Source organism: Capra hircus, chromosome 13, assembly GCF_001704415.2.
Source record: "Capra hircus breed San Clemente chromosome 13, ASM170441v1, whole genome shotgun sequence".
Taxonomy (NCBI): Eukaryota; Metazoa; Chordata; class Mammalia; order Artiodactyla; family Bovidae; genus Capra; species Capra hircus.
In genome coordinates, this window is record NC_030820.1 from 45,280,114 (window position 1) to 45,298,404 (window position 18,291).

Consider the following 18,291-nt stretch of genomic DNA (forward strand, 5'->3'; position numbering starts at 1 on the left):
TAAACTTGTGGTTCAAACACCAACAGCATTGACTTGGCTTCACAAGGTGCTGGCGATGTGACTCTGAAATCAATCTCCTATAAACCGAATGTTCTCTAGAGTCCATGGGAAATTTCTGAATGGATTTAACTTTCCAGGGAAAGTATCTGGGTTCTCTGTACAACGACTTACTGGAGAACACTACTCAAAGTAAAATGAGCCAATGTCTCAACTCACCTGACATTCACTCACAGCCCACCCACCCCCTGCCCCCACCCCGGCCTCAAAGCAGGCTTGCTCTGTGCTCCTTTTGCCCTTTCCCTGTCCATTCCTCCAATAAAGTGACCCTCACTTTATAGTGAAGATGCTGAAGCTGGCAGGACAGAGCCAGCAGCAAAAGCAGCATCTCTGAACATACCCTGGTATCCTCAAATACATTGGAACTTGAATATACTCATCTGAATAATCCTACCATCTCATTCTCTCAGGCCTTTCCCCATTTTTACACACACCATTTGCTTCTAAAAATATAACCAAAGAGAAATCAGAAATCAATGTTATACTGTCTTAAGTGTGAAAACAGAAGGGTAATATTGTGTCTTGTTTCTAAACCAAGCATAGGGGAGTAACTTGGCAAAAGGAATAAAATTTAGTGGGTGGGCTGGAGAAATAAAAAATAAAATAAAATAAAATGAGCTGCATATGGCAGTGGCGGTAGCTGGTGCCAATAACTGACTCATCCCAGTCTGCACTCATTATGTGCTCAAGCACTCCCCCGTGCAGGCAGCTTAATGAACACGGAAGCCCCCAACTGCGTGAGCCTCGGAGCAGCAATAAAGAGGCCATGCGCAGGACAGTCGGTGGACCGAGGCTCCGATTTGCACACACTCTAAGAAATTATTTGATGAGGAACGTTAATCTCCCTACATAGTTTGTAATTAGAGCTGCACTATAGTTCCACCTTACTCAGTGTTTTGGAAAAGCTTTCAATTTAGGTTATGAGTTTTATTGTGGGCATATTATTAACTTTGAACTACTGCTACACTGAGCTTAATGTAAATAACTTCCAAGGGACTAGGCTTCTGTCTACCAAGCAGGGCATTTTGCTCTTTCTAATCTAGTAGAAGTTTTTGAAGCAATGCAGATTTGCTGCAAAGTCTCACTCCTTTTCTCTGTAATTAAAAATAGGGGAATGTACAACTTATTTTGTGGACTACAGTCATGAACTCTAGTGGGTCCCCAAAGTCACCAACCCTTGTGCTAGAACCCTAGGTCAGTCCACTCATTCTCCCAAAGTCTGGAGGCCTCCCCACTCACCCAGAAGAGCTGACCATGCTTCTGTAGGCAGCCTACCCTGCCATGTGTGGTCAGGCTCATGTCCCCTCTCGCCTGTTAGAGGCTATCACCCAAAAGTTCTCCTAAAGCATCAAGTTTTTTATATTTTAAATTTATTTTTCTAGTTTATTCCCTTCTTTGTTTCCTTTATGCTGGCTAACTATTACTCCATTTATTACTCTTTTTTTTTTGTCGTAAAACTTCTGCACAGTGTTGTGTTTCTCCTTCTAAATCCCATTTCTCTCCCCCCTTGCTCTTTCAAATCCACTTCACTCTGTAATCTTCTGTCCCCTCCCCTGAATTCCATTGAGTTTACTGTTGTTCAGTTTCCTTATGGTCTCTATACTGCTAAGTTGAATGATAACCGCTCTATCTTCAACTTAGAAAAATAACTGGCCATTTTATCTTCCTTAAATCATTTTATTTACTTGGTTCCCAGGTCACAAAAATTTCTTAGCTTTCCTTGGTGGTCGATTAATACTGAGCCAAGGTATCTAAATTGGAAACATATTTGCTAAAATCCTTCCTCACGGTATGACCGCTTGGACACATGAGATATTGGGGGGCAGGTCTGGGAGAAGGCAGTAAAGCAGCGCTCAGACCAGTTTTACGTTGAGAAGGCTGGTGCAGGGACACAAGGCACCATGGTCACTCTCTGCTCAACTGCGGGAAGGGAGGGAACCTATCGCTCCTGTCTCCTATCAGGTCTTCTTCAGGACCCAGGAGCAGCGCACCCCAGACACAGGAGCAACCGCCACACAGAACTTGTTTAACCAGCTCCCAGGAGTGATAAAATCAAATCCCCACGATAAATTCCATATTCTGTACCACTGGTAGGTCTAAATGTAGATCCAACCAAGATCCAGACCTAGAGATGGAGGTGGAGAACTAGACCTAGAGATGGAGGTGGAAATTGATTCAAATAAAATGAGTAACCCACCTGTCATACCTACGGGGATAATTAGGAAAAATTAGTTATTAATAATATTTTAGCACTTTTAGAAATTTGCTGTTTTTAATTATTCAAAAAAAGGCCCACAGGGCCTCCAGAAAATTCATGGTATCGACCAAACTTTCTGGGATATGAGGGTGGTGGGAATGCAATTCTCCTTTAAAAAATCCACAAATGGATCCTGGCATTCCATGTGGGTTACATAGTTTTAAATAGATTGATGTTTTAATTGTAGAAATGGTTATTTTTTTAATACGTGTAGACTAACATTCTTTAAAATTCCATAGCAGGATCATAAATTTGATTTTAGCTATCTTAAGAATATTCACTTTATTAATATCTCATTATTACTTAATAACCCTAGTTAGCATTTGCTTAATATATTATCCATGTTTTACTTTCTTAGGATCCCCAAGAACAAAGCCATATTTAAATAGTTTCCATTGTATTTGGAACAGTATAGAAATATTGTTTAACCTTGAAAACTTCAAATTTAAGAAAAACGTTCATCATTTTGAAAGCAGTTTAAGACTATCTGATGGCAATGTGGATCACCACAAACTGTGGAAAATTCTTAAAGAGATGGGAATACCAGACCTCCTGACCTGCCTCCTGAGAAATCTGTATGCAGGTCAGGAAGCCACAGTTAGAACTGGACATGGAACAACAGACTGCCTCCAAATAGGGAAAGGAGTATGTCAAGGCTGTATATTGTCACTCTGCTTATTTAACTTATATGCAGAGTACATCATGAGAAACGCTGGGCTTGATGAAGCACAAGCTGGAATCAAGACTGCCGAGAGAAATATCAATAACTTCATATATGTAGATGACACCACCCTTATGGCAGAAAGTGAAGAAGAACCAAAGAGCCTCTTGATGAAAGTGAAAGAGGAGAGTGAAAATCTTGACTTAAAACTCAACATTCAGAAAACTAAGATCATGCATCCGGCCCCAAAGACTTCATGGCAGATAGAGTGAAAATAGTGTCAGACTTTATTTGAAGCGGGGGGCGGGGGGGGGGGGCGGCTCCAAAATCACTGCAGATGGTGACTGCAGCCATGAAATTAAAAGATGCTTATTCCTTGGAAGAAAAGCTATGACCAACCTAGACAGCATATTCAAAAGCAGAGACATTACTTTGCCAACAAAGGTCCATCTGGTCAAAGCTATGGTTTTTCCAGTAGTCATGTATGGATGTGAGAGTTGGACTATAAAGAAATCTGAGCACCAAAGAATTGATGCTTTTGAACTGTGGTGTTGGAGAAGACTCTTGAGAGTCCCTTGGACTGCAAGGAGACCAACCCAGTCAATCCTAAAGGAAATCAGTCCTGAATATTCACTGGAAGGACTGAGGCTAAAGCTGAAATTCCAATACTTTGGCCACCTGATGTGAAGAATTGACTCATTTGAAAAGACCCTGACCCTGGAAAGATTGAAGGTGGGAACTGAAGGGGACATCAGAGGATGAGATGGTTGGATGGCATCACCAATTCAATGGACATGAGTTTGAGTAAACTTTGAGAGATGGTGATGGACAGGAATGCCGGGCAGCTGCAGTCCATGGGGTCGCAAAGAGTTGGACATGACTGAGCAACTGAACTGAACTGAACTGAACTGATGACAATGTACACTGAAGGAACACCTGAAAAGGTGCCTGTGGCACACAGCATTCATGAGTGAAAAAGCTGAATTCATGAGATAACAATCTTCTACACGCTACTATACTTCTTAAAAAGAAGCAAATTTTGTAATTATTAAAATAGAGATAATGATATATTTAATTCATCTATAAATACTAACTAGATGTTTCCATTTTTATCCTCTTTAATTTGAACATCGGATCTTGCTTCTATCACCAGTCACATCCACAACTGGGTATTGTTTTTGCTTTGGCTCCATCCCTTCATTCTTTCTGGAGTTATTTCTCCACTGATCTCCAATAGCATATTGGGCACCTAATGACCTGGGGAGTTCTTCTTTTGGTATCCTATCATTTTGCCTTTTCATACTGTTCATGGGGTTCTCAAGGCAAGAATACTGAAGTGGCTTGCCATTCCCTTCTCCAGTGGACAACATTCTGTCAGTGGAGAAATAATGCCAGAAAGAATGAAGGGATGGAGCCAAAGCAAAAACAATACCCAGTTGTGGATGTGACTGGTGATAGAAGCAAGATCCGATGCTGTAAAGAGCAATATTGCATAGGAACCTGGAATGTCGGTTCCATGAATCAAGACAAATTGGAAGTGGTCAAACAAGAGATGGCAAGGGTGAATGTTGACATTTTAGGAATCAGCGAACTAAAATGGACTGGAATGGGTGAATTTAACTCAGATGACCATTACATCTACTACTGTGGGCAGCAATCCCTCAGAAGAAATGGAGTAGCCATCATGGTCAACAAAAGAGTTTGAAATGCAGTACTTGGATGCAATCTCAAAAATGACAGAATGATCTCTGTTCGTCTCCAAGGCAAACCATTCAATGTGACAGTTATCCAAGTCTATGCCCCAATCAGGAATGCTGAAGAAACTGAAGTTAAAGGGTTTTATGAAGACCTACAAGACCTTTTAGAACTAACACCCAAAAAAGATGTCCTTTTCATTATAGGGGACTGGAATGCAAAAGTAGGAAGTCAAGAAACACCTGGAATAACTGGCAAATTTGGCCTTGGAATGTGGAATGAAGCAGGGCAAAGACTAATAGATTTTTGCCAAGAAAATGCACTGGTCATAGCAAACACCATCTTCCAATAACACAAGAGAAGACTCTACATATGGATATCACCAGATGGTCAACACCGAAATCAGATTGATTATATTCTTTGCAGCCAAAGATGGAGCTCTATACAGTCAACAAAAACAAGACCGGGAGGTGACTGTGGCTCAGATCATGAAATCCTTATTACCAAATTTAGACTGAAATTGAAGAAAGTAGGGAAAACCGCTAGACCATTCAGGTATGACTTTAATCAAATCCCTTATGATTATACAGTGGAAGTGAGAAATAGATTTAAGGGACTAGATCTGATAGATAGAGTGCCTGATGAACTATGGAATGAGGTTTGTGACATTGTACAGGAGACAGGGATCAAGACCATCCTCATGGAAAAGAAATACAAAAAAGCAAAATGGCTGTCTGGGGAGGTCTTACAAATAGCTGTGAAAAGAAGAGAGGCGAAAAGCAAAGGAGAAAAGGAAAGATATAAGCATCTGAATGAAGAGTTCCAAAGAATAGCAAGAGAGATAAGAAAGCCTTCCTCAGTGATCAATGCAAAGAAATAGAGGAAAACAACAGAATGGGAAAGACTAGAGATCTCTTCAAGAAAATTAGAGATACCAAGGGAACATTTCATGCAAAGATAGGCTCAATAAAGGACAGAAATGGTCTGGACCTAACAGAAGCAGAAGATATTAAGAAGAGGTGGCAAGAATACACAGAAGACCTGTACAAAAAAGATCTTCACAACCCAGATAATCATGATGATGTGATCACTAATCTAGAGCCAGACATCTTGGAATGTAAAGTTAAGTGGGCCTTAGAAAGCATCCCTACGAACAAAGCTAGTGGAGGTGATGGAATTCCAGTGGAGCTGTTTCAAATCCTGAAAGATGAGGCTGTGAAAGTGCTGCACTCAATATGCCAGCAAATTTGGAAAACTCAGCAGGGGCCACAGGACTGGAAAAGGTCAATTTTCATTCCAATCCCAAAGAAAGGCAATGCCAAAGAATGCTCAAACTACTGCACAATTGCACTCATCTCACATGCTAGTAAAGTAATGCTCAAAATTCTCCAAGCCAGACTTCAGCAATACGTGAACCGTGAACTCCCTGATGTTCAAGCTGGTTTTAGAAAAGGCAGAGGAACCAGAGATCAAATTGCCAACATCCGCTGGATCATGGAAAAAGCAAAAAAGTTCCAGAAAAACATCTATTTCTGCTTTATTGACTATGCCAAAGCCTTTGACTGTGTGGATCACAATAAACTGTGGAAAATTCTGAAAGAGATGGGCATACCAGAGCACCTGACCTGCCTCTTGAGAAATCTGTATGCAGGTCAGGAAGCAACAGTTAGAACTGGACATGGAACAACAGACTGGTTCCAAATAGGAAAAGGAGTACGTCAAGGCTGTATATTGTCACCCTGCTTATTTAACTTCTATGCAGAGTACATCATGAGAAACGCTGGACTGGAAGAAACACAAGCTGGAATCAAGACTGCCGGGAGAAATATCAATAACCTCAGACATGCAGATGACACCACCCTTATGGCAGAAAGTGAAGAGGAGCTAAAAAGCCTCTTGATGAAAGTGAAAGAGGAGAGTGAAAAAGTTGGCTTAAAGCTCAACATTCAGAAAACGAAGATCATGGCATCTGGTCCCATCACTTCATGGGAAATAGATGGGGAAACAGTAGAAACAGTGTCAGACTTTATTTTGGGGGGCTCCAAAATCACTGCAGATGGTGATTGCAGCCATGAAATTAAAAGACGCTTACTCCTTGGAGGAAGAGTTATGACCAACCTAGATAGTATATTCAAAAGCAGAGACATTACTTTGCCAACAAAGGTCCATCTAGTCAAGGCTATGGTGTTTCCAGTGGTCATGTATGGATGTGAGAGTTGGACTGTGAAGAAGGCTGAGCGCCAAAGAATTGATGCTTTTGAACTGTGGTGTTGGAGAAGACTCTTGAGAGTCCCTTGGACTGCAAGGAGATCCAACCAGTCCATTCTGAAGGAGATCAACCCTGGGATTTCTTTGGAAGGAATGATGCTAAAGCTGAAACTCCAGTACTTTGGCCACCTCATGAGAAGAGTTGACTCTTTGGAAAAGACTCTGATGCTTGGAGGGATTGGCGGGCAGGAGGAGAAGGGGACGACCCAGGGTGAGATGGCTGGATGGCATCACGCACTCGATGGACGTGAGTCTGAGTGAACTCCGGGAGTTGGTGATGGACAGGGAGGCCTGGCGTGCTGCGATTCATGGGGTCGCAAAGAGTTGGACACGACTAAGCGACTGAACTGAACTGAACTGAACTGAATTTGAACATTGATTTTCTTTTTCTGTTAATTTATTTTTTGTAGTAAAGTTTGTTACACTTTAACAAAAAATTATGAAGTAATTCATTTTACTTCATTTTCTTACAACCAATCTTCAGTTTTACATCTATAAAAATTTATGACTGTAGAATGTATGGCTAGCTGTCTAAGGAAAGGAGAACAAGATCGAGCATCTGCCTTTATGGTCATTCCTTCTCCTACTTGTAAAAGTTGTATTTATTGGAAAGATGTTCAGAAAGAGGATGGGTATTGTATTGTGTTTGTGTGTGTGTGGTGGTGGGGGGCGCTTCCCAGGTGGCTCAATGGGTAAAGAATCCACCTACAATGTAGGAGACTCAGGAGACGTGGGTTCAATACCAGGGCCAGAAACACCCCCTGGAGGAGGGCATGAATGGCAACCCACTCCAGTATTCTTGCCTAGAGAATCCCATGGACAGAGGAGTCTGTCAGGCAACAGTCCACAGGGTCACAAAGAGCTAAACATGACTGAAGTGACCGAGTACACACACAGACACATACATACATATTTCATAGTACTGAAGTGTCTTTGCCTATCAGTACTAATACTCAGGTATTATGCCATGTACTAGGATAAGAAATAGTGGTTGATGTCACAACATCCCCCAGACTTGAATTCTTTCAAAACGTTACATGTTAGATTGCTATCTATAAAAAGAATCTTTTTGAACTGAGTGAAATTGCCCCATGGTTAACATGAGTTTTCTTTATTACAAAGCATTTCCTTCAGTACAGTGGAAGATTACAATTATTTCACAGAGAAACCTGCATGCAGATATGATTACAATAAGCCACAATACTTCAATATTCCAACAATTGAGTCTTGTAGTCAGAGAAACTATGTGTGATAAAGTAAAGTTACCCTTTTCTGAAATAAAACCAGTGGTTGCCAGGAGATGCTGTGCTTGCTCACAAAAAAAGTCTAATCATATCTTCAGTCTCATTAGTCATAAATGTTATTATTTCAAATAACCTCAAACCTGTGTTCAAATATTTTCTAGGTTTCTAATTTCCTCTCCTTTGGCTGGCGCTTCAAGTGTATCTACAGGACTTTTATTGGGTACTTAAAATGAGTAGTAGACTCTTGGAGAGCCAACTGTTACTCCATTTCAACGGGAGAGGAAAAAACAATAACCATTTCAATTTTTAGTGAGGACCAAAGAGTGTTTCTTTTTAAATGGGAACAATTCCAACTCCCTGTGCAAAGAAAGTAATGCTGACTGGTTTTCCAGGAAAATTCTCCAGCCTAACCTCTGGTGGAAGTCAATGAGTGGTTGGGCTTTCCACTGCTTTTCTACTCACCGACACTGATGCTCGCTAATCCTCACAGATTAACAGAAACAAGTATTTAAACAGAAAATAACTAACATGGTCCTTACTCATTTATACTTCTATTTGTTTCCTTAAAATCTTCTTTAAATTTCTTATAAATCTGACTAGTTTATATGAATTTTTACAACATCATGGAAACTGTAAGGACAGCTTCAAATTTTATAGAAAATTAATGACAGAAATAATAAAAATGGTGAATCTTCAGATTTCAAAATGAAAAAAAAACAACCATCTAACCAACTCACTTACAAATCAAGAAAAAATATCAGGAAAATTTTAGCAGAATTCCAGTAGTAACTAGAAAACAAAGGAAACATTGCTTCAAAATCTCATTATCAGGGGTTCTATTTCCAGAATATCAGTACAAGGAAATCTATGAGTCCAATCCCCTAGAAAAGCAACCATAACTAGTATCTATTCATAGTTAGGATTTAACTGACATTACCCAACACTCCACTCGATCAGAGCTTGTTCAAGCACCCCTATAGCAAACACCAAGACAGATTAAATTTTTTTAATTTATTTATTATAATTGGAGGCTAATTACTTTACAATATTGTGGTGGTTTTTGCCATACATTGACATGAATCAGCCACAGGTGTTCGTGTGTCCCCCATCCTGAACCCCCCTCCCACCTCCTTCCCTATCCCATCCCTCTGGTCGTCCCAGTGCACCAGCTTTGGGTGCCCTGTTTCATGTATCAAACTTGCACTGGTCATCTATTTTGCACATGGTAATATACAAGTTTCAATGCTATTCTCTCAAATCATCCCACCCTTGCCTTCTCCCACAGAGTCCAAAAGTCTGTTCTTTGTATCTGTGTCTCTTTTACTGTCTCGCATACAGGGTCATTATTACCATCTTTCTAAATTCTATATATATGTGTTAATATACTGTATTGGTGTTTTTCTTTTTTTTATTTGTTTTTTTAATATAAATTTGTTTATTTTAATTGGAGGTTAATTACTTTACAATATTGTCTTGGTTTTGCCATACATCAACATGAAGACTGTTCTATACATCTGTGTCTCTTTTGCTATCTCGCATACAGGGTTATCGTTACCATCTTTCTAAATTCCATATATACATGTTAGTATACTGTATTGGTGTTTTTCTTTCTGACTTACTTGACTTTGTATATAATAGGCTCCAGTTTCATCCACCTCATTAGAACTGACTCAAATGTGTTCTTTTTAATAGCTGAGTAATATTCCATTGTATATATGTACCACAACTTTCTTATCCATTCATCTGCCAATGGACATCTAGGTTGCTTAGCTATTGTAAACAGTGTAAACATGTTCTAGCTATTGTAAACATTGGGGTACAAGTGTCTCTTTCAATTCTGGTTTCCTCAGTGTATAAGCCCAACAGTAGGATTGCTGGGTCATATGGCAATTATATTTACAGTTTTTTAAGGAAATCTCTAAACTGTTCTCCACAGTGGCTGTACTAGTTTGCATTCCCATCAACAATGTAAGAGGGTTCCCTTTTCTCCACACCCTCTCTGGCATTTATTGTTTGTAGACTTTTAGATAGCAGCCATTCTGACTGGCATGAAATGGTACCTCATTGTGGTTTTGATTTGCATTTCTCTGATAATGAGTGATGTTGAGCATCTTTTCATGTGTTCGCTAGCCATCTGTATAAGACAGATTAAATTTTAATTCACAAAACCTAAAATATTTAAAACATTGAACTAAACAGGGCATGGTTGTGACATCAATGAAGTCAAATTAGAATTAATAAGAGAAAGAAAATAGGAAATTCTGCAATTACTTTAATATTAAACAAAGAACTTCTGTATAATCCAAAAGCTAAAAAAGAGTGTCTAAAAGATTTTAAATACTTAGAAATAAACAAAAGCTCAAAGTAAAAACATGTATAAGGCATCTAAAACAGTTTTGAGAGGGAAATTTATAGCAACAAGTGTTTGCAATAAAAATATCAAAGGTCTTAAATCAATAATATAACTCAGGAAACTAGGGAAAAATTAGCAAAATTCCAAAAATAAAAGCAGAAAAGAAAAATTCACAAAGAGCAGAAATCAGCTAAAATTAAAGTAAGGAAACAACTGAGGAAAAAATCATCAAAATAAAAAGCTTTGTTTATTAAAAAAAATCAATGTTGATAACTCTCTATCAAGATTAGCAAAGATGAAAAGAAAGAAGATACATTTAACTATAGAATGAAACTGAGAATACCACAACAGCTCCGTCAGCAAAGGAAAAAGTATAAGGGAATACTGCAGACAAACATATGATCATAAATATGACAACTTAAAAAAAAAAGGATCAATTCCTGGAGAAACAGGCTGCAAAATCTCAACAAAAGTGAATGAGGTAACTGGACTAGACTACTACTATAACTATTAAAGAAACTGAATTTGTAATTTCAACCCCTGAAAAACAAATACAAAACAAAAAATTCACTCCACAACCAGATGACTTCACTGTAAAATTCTACCAAACATTTAAAATAAAAACCAAACTTACAGTTTCTTCCAGAAAATTGAGCAGGAAGCCTACTTCCCTTATGAAACTATATTACTGTAATACCAAAACCAGGCAAAGACAATAATAAAGGAAAATAAGGAAGATGGTGTAAGAAATACAGACTAGTATCTCTCATGAACTTTGATGCAAAAATCTTCAATGAAATATTAGCAAATGAAATCAGCAATGCATAAAAGGAATTATTTATTACGTTCAAGTGGGTTTTATTTTAGATGTGTAAGGCTGGTTCAAAGTTAAAAATTCATCAAAGTAATCCATCATACTTATGAGTTAAAGGAGATAAATCATATGACCATATCATTGATCCAGAACAAAACATTTGACAAAATCCAATACCTATTTATGACTGAAAAATCTTTAATTTATATGAAACTTACTGATTCCTTGAAAAACATAATCTACAAAAACTCACTCAAGGAGAAATGGATAATATGAGTAAATCTACATCTATTAGAGAACTTGAATAAAAAATTAATAAATTTCCAGGCCCAGATGGTTTCACAGAGGAATTCTATGAAATACTTAATAGGGAATTTTACCAATTTTACTCAATCTCTTTGAGAAGATAGGAGACAGAAGACTTCCTAACTAATTAAATGAGGCCAGCATTACCCTAATATCAAAAGCAGGCAAAGAAGTTACAAGGAGAGAAAACTAGAATCAAATATCTCTAGTGAACATATATGCAGAAACACTCAAGTATTTGCATATAGAATACCACAATGTATACAAAAAATTATGTATAACCAAGTTGGATTTGGACTTCCCTGGTGGCTCAGATGGTAAAGCATCTACCTACAATGAGGGAGACCTGGGTACAATTGCTGGGTGGGGAAGATCTCCTGGAGAAGGAAATGGCAACCCACTCTAGTATTCTTGCCCGGAAAATCCCATGGGTGGAGGAGCCTGGTAGGCTACAGTCCATGGGGTCGCAAAGAGTCTGACACAACTGAGCTATTTCACTTTCACTTTCAAGGTGGATTTATTCCAAATATACAAGGCTAATGTAACACTTAAAACCAAGAAATATAATTTATCACATCAACAGGCTAAAGAAGAAAATCTTCTAACCATCAGATGAGAACAAGCATGTGACAAAGCCCGGTGCCAATGCATGATAAACACTGATATACATGCAAACTGGAAACAGAGGTCAATATCTTCAACTTGGTTAAAAAAAAAAATCCACACATCTTTCTCCCTAAGGTCAGGAACAGAACATGGATGCTCCCTCCATCATTTCTATTTAACATCATACTAAAGTCCTAGCTAATACAATAAGACAAGAAAAGGAAACAAAATGAATTAAAGGCATACAGATTGAGAAGGAAGAACAAGACTTTATTTGCTCTCAGATGACATGATTTTCTATGCAGCCCAAGAATTAACAAAAAAGTCTCTTAGAACTAATAAGCAATTAAAGCAAAATTGAAGGATACAAGGTTAATACACAAAAGTCAATTGCTATCATATATGCCAGCAATGTGCCAATGTAATTTGAAGATTTAAATCAGCACCAGAATTATGAAATGCTGCTAAGTCACTTCAGTCGTGTCCGACTCTGTGCGACACCATAGACGGCAGCCCACCAGGCTCCCCTGTCCCTGGGATTCTCCAGGCAAGAACACTGGAGTGGGTTGCCATTTCCTTCTCCAATGCATGAAAGTGAAAAGTGAAAGAGAAGTCGCTCAGTCATGTCCGACTCCTCGAGAACCCATGGACTGCAGCCTACCAGGCTCCTCCGTCCATGGGATTTTCCAGGCAAGAGTATTGGAGTGGGGTGCCATTGCCTTCTCTGGAAATAGGAAATAGTGAGATACAAATCTAACAAAATATGTATAAGATTTATATGAGGAGAACTACAAAGCACTGATGAAATAAATCAAAGAAAGTCTCAACAAATGGAGAGATATTTATGTGCCTGGTTAGGAAGATTCAATACTGTTAAGATGTTCATCCTACTCTAATTAATATATAGATTCAATACAATCCCAATAAAAATTCCAGTAAGTTACTTTATGTATATCAACAAACAGGTTCTAAAATTTCTATTTAGAGGCAAAAGATCCAGAATATCCAACACAACATTGAATAACAACATTAGAAGACCGATATCACCCAATTTCAAATTCTCCTATAAAGACAGTACAATCAAGACAGTATGGTATTAGCAAAAGAAAAGACAAGTAGATCAATAGAACAGGACAAAAATCCAAGAAACAGACTAACACAAAACCTCTAGTTAGTTTGATCTTTGACAGAACAATAAAGGCAATTCCATGAAAAATGGATACTGGCACTGGAAAAAATGTATGAAAGTGAAAGCCGCTGAGTCATGTCCGACTCTTTGTGACCCCATGGTTTGTGCAGTCCATGGAATTCTCCAGGCCAGAATACTGGAGTGGGTAGCCTTTCCCTTATCCACATACAAAAAAGAAGATTAATTCAGACACTGACTTCACACCTTTCACAAAAAGAATAACTGACAATGGATTGTAGTTTCACTATAAAGCACAAATGATAAAATTTCTAGAAGACAGGAAATAACCTATATGAACCTGAATATGATGATGGCTTTTTAGATACATACTCATAGCACTTGTAAAATTCAACAATAAGACAAACCCATTATAAAGTGGAAAAAATATCTGAACAGACATCTCACCAAAGAAGACATACAGATGATCAATAAGCATATGAAAAGGCACTCTACATCATATGTCATCAAGAAAATGTAAATAATACAATACTGAGATCCAGAAAATATGGAGACAGTAAAAAGACCAGTGGTTGCTATGGGTGGGAGTAGGGACAGAAATGAATACATGGAGCACCGAGACTTTTAGAGTGATGAAACTAATTCTGTGTGACACTATAATGGTGGATACATGTCATTCTGCATTTGAAAAAATTCAAAAAAAATACAACATAAAAAGTGAACCCTACTGTGAAGTCTGGACTTTTCTTAACAAGAATATAGCAATGTTGATTACTTAATTGTAACAATAGTGCCACACTAATATATTAATAACAGGGAAAACAGTGTTTAGGGAAAGGTGGATAGTATATGACGTAGGTGATACTTCTAGTTCAAATTTTCTACAATCTTAAAATTTCTCTAAAAAATAATGATAACAAGAAGTGCTAATGTGGCTGTGTATAAACTACATCTTCCTTACATTGCTTGTGAGAATGTAAAATGACATAGGCCCTCCAGAAAAGGACGTGACAATGTCTTACAAACTAAGTATGAGCTTACTGTACACTTCAGAAATTTCACTGCAGGACATTTATACAAGAAAAATGAAAATTTATTTTCACACAAAAATGTGCATATCACACAGACGTTCACAGCAGCTTTATCTGTAATAGCCTCAAAGCGGAAACAACCCAGATGTCCTTCTACAGTTGAATGGTTAACCAAACTGCTTACAGTTTTTACTAAACAACTGTTCTGCAGCCATAAGATGGAATACTACTCAACAGTAACAAGAGGGCTCCTGACACAAACGACAACTTGGGTGGATCTCAAGGAAGTTGGGCTTCCCTGGTGGCTCAGAGGGTAAAGCATCTGCCTGCAATGTGGGAGACCTGGGTTCAATTCCTGGGTCAGGAAGATCCCTTGGAGAAGGAAATGGCATCCCACTCCAGTATTCTTGCCTGGAGAATCCCATGGACAGAGGAGCCTGATAAGCTACAGCCCACAGGGTCTCAAACAGTCGACACAACTGAGAGAAAATTTTTTATTTTCTTTTCAAGGAAGTTAAGTTGCATGCAAAAAGCCAGTCTCAAAATGTTGCATTCTGAATAGATCTATCTATGTAACATCTGGCAGTGACAAAGTTTTAGCCTGGGAAACAGATTAGTGGCTGCCAGGATTTAGGGAGGAAACAGGTGGGAGGGAGGTGGCCATGTCTGTGAAAAAGCAGTACAGGGAACCTGTGATGAAACCATTCTTGTATCTCCGTGTCTTGTGGTGCTCATGTAGATTCACATATATGATCAAATTACACAAGCTGAACACCCGTGTGAGCAACAGTGGTAAAACGTATAGTGTGTATGCTGCTCACGCTGCTGCTAAGTCGCTTCAGTCGTGTCCAACTCTGTGTGACCCCCTAGACGGCAGCCCACCAGGCTCCTCTGTCCATGGGATTTTCCAGGCAAGCATACTGGAGTGGGTTGCCATTTCCTTCTCCAAATAGGGTGTATGGGTTATATCAAATTTATTTTCCTCATCGTGATATATACCATAGTTGCGGGAGATGTTGTCATTTGAGCAACTGGGTAAAAGATACAAGGGGTCCTTATGTATTATTTCTTACAACTCCATATGACTCTGCTATTACTTTAAACCACATAGTTAGAACATACATAGTATGAAATTAATCCAGGCTACATAGTATGAAATTAATTACAGAATGGCCTCTCAATAGACACATGATTGATAAAATACATTACATATATTTATATATAGTATATTATACATTACTTTTATGTATGTTGTGTTATATTGTATATTATGCTATATATATGTTACTATCATCTACCTATACTTACAAAATAGAAAGAGATTAAATTAAGAAAAAACTATAAGGAAAACAATTACATGCAATCTAATGCCATTTAGGTTTGGTGTCTCACAGTACATCTTAGGGACAGTGCCGTAGAATTATTTGTTGTGAAAATATTATAAGCGAAAATGAAACTTGCTCACTCATGTCCGACTCTTTGCGACCCCATTGACTATACAGTCCATGGAATTCTCCAGGCCAGAATACTGAAGTGGGTACTTCCCTTATCCAAGGGATCTTCCCAACCCAGGGGTGGAACCCAGGTCTCCCACATTGTAGGTGGATTCTTTACCAGCTGAGCCACAAGGGAAGCCCAAGAATACTGGAGTGGGTAGCCTTTCCCTTCTCCAGTGGATCTTCTGGACCCAGAAATCGAACCAAGATCTCCTGCATTGCAGGCGAATTCTTTACCAACTGAACTATGAGGGAACTATATTATAAGATGCCTCCAAAAGACAGACCTCCACATGTCCCACTAATCCATTTGTTATTTGGAATCTCACGTAAGATGCTTCTGGTGAACCTTTTCTACTTCATTTTTTCTGAAGGAACATGACCTAAATAATGGCAGTTGCTACTGTACAGCGTACCTGTGAACCCGAGGTGGGTCATAGAAACCAGGCACCTCAGGCGTTCTCCCTCTGCAGAGAGATTAACCTATAAGAATCTATAGATTAATTTTATTAAATTTTCTTAAATTATTGCCTGCCTCGGAACAAATAATCAACTTGGTTATTCAGTCTATATGGGTTTTTTTCAGAGTTTTAAAACACTAAGTAAACTCTCTTATCATTCTGCTGGCTGATGGATCAGTTGGAAGACTATGGTTTCTACCCAGAGTGACACAGACATCTCTTCAAACAGATGCTCTGCTGTGCAGAACACACTTTAAATATTCCGAGGTTCCACTCTGCTCCTGCCCATTTACAGGTGTTCTACCTTATCTAACAAGAACATTTTTCTTCAGGCACAAACAATCCAGTGTATCAAAACTAAATAAGGATTTATACAGAGGTTGTGTGAAAATTAAAATGAGATATGGTGTGATGCCCCAGCAACTTTAAGATGAATTGTTTTAAGCATTAGGGAAAATGTGTAATGTTCGGAACTTAATAAACCCTAGGAGATCTCACAGAGCCTTTGTCTTTAAAATCATTCAATCTTGAATCAACAGGTAAAAATGCTTTGGCACAAAGGTAAGAGAGAGAGAAGCTAATGCTATCTACCCTTTGAAGAGAACCCCATTTGGGCCACAGAGCCACTCTTTGTCAAGGTCATGGAAGTGGTCCCCTCCTTGCACTCTTAAATTCTGCCAAAGTAACAGAAATCACGACGATTTATAGAGTCTGCTTTGTGACGACCGAGAAACTTTGGCCTCTCCCTAGAAGGTCATCCAAAACAACACAGGATTCTTCTTAAAAGTCCATGTCATGTGGTTGACTTATAGATACAGATATGAAGGATGAACATGCAAAAAGCCCCAACATTTTCAAGCAGTCAATTAAGACTCTCAAAAATATGGAGACGAAGATTTTTTTTCACTGCTGGCCCACTTACAAGTATTCTGAAGAGAAGTTTTATTAACTCCCATGGAGGCACAAGCCACTGTGGCAAATACAAGAAATAAAAAGAGGTAAGAAATGCAGCCTCTGTCCTCCAGTTATCTTCAATACAACTGAAAGAACAAAATTTATTACACAATAAGCACAATGCAAAGAAGGTACACTTTTATTTGTCCCAATGTATTCATTGAGAAAATATGATGAATCTTAGGAACGTATGTCTACTTAAACCCAATGAATGGTGACATTTAAAAAATAAAAGCAGAGCCCGGGTACTTGGCATGAGAGAAAGCAGCAGAAATTTAAGAAGCCTATGCATAATGTAGGCAAATGTACTCAGTGTAGTTTCTTTATCAGCAGGCATAAATCTCCTAAGGAGGAAGGAGTTCTTTTCATGGATGTGTTGGAGAAAGAATTTAAAACCCTAAAGACACCAGAAGACATATAACCAGTCAATTACATAACCTTGCTGCAATTTATAATTTGAAGTTTAGAACTATGACTATAAATTCATCCTATTTTTATTGGTGCTCTGAGACCAAAGATGAAACAATAAAATATTCACTAACTGACCAATTGTGGTGAATTCTGAACTCTTACTATCATTGCATGTATAAGATATTTTTTCTTATGCATGCATAAATTATATTCATTCATATATATTTCACATGTATATAAAGTATAATAGACAAGAGAAATTTTTATTGAATTACTATTATATTTTTATTAAATTGCTATTATATTTTATATTATATTTTTATTAAATTTTATTATATTACTATTATATTTTTATTAAATTACTATCTCAGCACAAATAATCAACTTGGTTATTCAGGCTATACAGATTTTTTCAGTACCTTAAAGGACTAAATGAATGCTTCTCTTATCACTATGCTGTCTCTGACGTATCAGCTGGAAGACTACATTCTATCCAGTGTTATGTTGGCCGTGCAGCAACGATATAATGA